Genomic DNA, 2,047 nt, shown 5'->3' with positions numbered 1-2,047 from the left:
TAGTGTCTGAGAGAGAGAGAGAATGTATATGTCTTTAGAGAAACAATAGTTGTGTATGTATCTATGAGAGAGGAAAAAAAACAGAATTAGTTATATATGTGATTGAGAGAAAGAGAGGATCTGTAAGATATGGTTCTGGATGTGTTTCTGTGTAAGAAATGGGGAGAGAAAAAGATTGAAAAGAAGGGAAAAGACCCAACCTTCCCCTTAGTGGATCCCCTTCTCCTTGCTATATCATCAGCAACCCCAGCACTGAGTCAGCTGGGGTAGGGCAACACCGTTTGTCCTCTCCATCTTGTGCTTCTCCTGTGTCTGGGGCTCTTCCTCCGGATGTCTTTGTCCTCTCCTCAAGAGTCACCACGTGAGCCCCCACCCTGTGGCCCTGAGGGGTGAGATCAGTTGGAAGTATCTAATGAACTCTCCCTGGTCCTTCTGTTGGGGATGTCACTGAGGATGAGGTCACAGCCTCCTGCCAGCCACTGTTTGCCCTCATTTCCTGAGGGCTGTACATCTGGCCTCCCCCCAGATTATCTACATAGCCCTCTGGGCCCACCGAGTGTCGGAGTGATTCCACCTGGAAGGCAGGGTAGGAATCTCCATTGAGCCCGATCATCCCCAGAAACATGTCTCCAGATCCTGAAAGATTGAAAGGGCCACCAGAGCCTGTGGAGGAAGAGGGTGTCAGGAGCTGGTGAGGCTGTGGCCCCCAGGGTGACAGACACACAGTCTTGATGGCATAGATGATTGTGTCCTCTTGAAACTTTCTGATATTTTTCTTATAACGAATCTGCTTATTGCCTAACGGTTCCACTTGTGTCAAACAAAAGGCCCGGGGGCCAAATCCGTCCCGCCAGGCCTTGCAATGTGGCCCGCACCGCGCCGTCATCACTGCACTCCGCTGCGTTTCCATCACAATGACAGTTTATGACTGTTCAGTAAACCATTCGGCCCGCAATTTAGGCTGGATTTTAGATTTTGGCCCCTTCTCTGATTGAGTTTGACACCCCTAGAACCAGTTAGAGACCTGAGAGAGAGTGATGCCACACTTATTGGTAAATTCCACCTTAGTCTCCTCACTGGGATACGTGTTACTTATGTGGGAATAGAAATACTCATTTAGGACCTTGCTGGCCTGTTTGCTGAAGTTCTGGTGTTTCTGTCTGGCATTCAGGAACTGGAAGTGCAGGATCATGATGGCCTTACAGGTGGCCACTTCTGCTGGGGAGCCACTCTTAGGCCAGGCAGTGCAGCAGCCCTGTTTGTGACCCTTGGCTAGGGCGGCCTCCAGGCTGGGCAGTGCTGCTGGCCCACACATGCCCCCACAGGTGGCCACTTCTGTGAGGGGCCACTCCTGGGCAGGGCCTGACTGGTCATTACTATTAAGCACCTGACTGGTCGTGAGTAATTAGCATATCTGGGCTAATTAGCATATTCCTCTCTTATTATGTAGGATATTTGAAGTATGACCTTGACTAATGAGGAGAATATCAATAATCAGAGGGAAAACGCAGGGATATAGGTCTTAAAGTAAGTATAATTGAAGTTTCAAGAATAAAGAATGGGATGCTCTGCTGGAATAGGATACTTTGTTGGAGACTAGTCACTCTAACATGCCCAATTACCCATGCAGTAAAGCTATCCTTGTTAGCCTTTGACATAAGAATCTGAGTGACCTAGTCCCTTCTCCTTTCCAGCATTAACTTCTATTACTTACATGTATATTAATATAATCTAATTACATTAGATTTCACTTAAACAGTAGAAAAGATTTCTCATCTGTAAGCCTCTCTTCAACTTACTATGACCTTCTGAAATGCTCTTTTCCACAACACAGACTTTCCTTATACCACCCACCATCTATCTCTTAAAGCTTAGAGAAAACAACCTCATCTGATTTCCCAAGATGCCCAAATTATCCCTCTTTCTAGTGATTTATTAAACCAATTCATTTATATTGCTTCTTACTATTTACCATATTACATTTCAATTGGTTTATTTTTATTGTTTTATCCATTTACTTAATTATATTATTTATACATAGTATATT

The 2,047-nt window shown here is 45.1% G+C and overlaps 1 pseudogene; it reads right to left on the bottom strand.

Annotated features, from left to right (window-relative positions):
* Positions 1–232: 232 nt before the first annotated feature.
* On the bottom strand, positions 233–1,315 carry LOC118729646 (annotated as a pseudogene).
* Between the last annotated feature and the right edge of the window lie 732 nt (positions 1,316–2,047).

This window comes from Pipistrellus kuhlii, unplaced genomic scaffold (assembly GCF_014108245.1).
Source record: "Pipistrellus kuhlii isolate mPipKuh1 unplaced genomic scaffold, mPipKuh1.p scaffold_m20_p_3, whole genome shotgun sequence".
Lineage (NCBI taxonomy): Eukaryota > Metazoa > Chordata > Mammalia > Chiroptera > Vespertilionidae > Pipistrellus > Pipistrellus kuhlii.
Note: the sequence above shows the minus strand (reverse complement) of the source record. Positions and strands in the feature narration are given on the sequence as shown.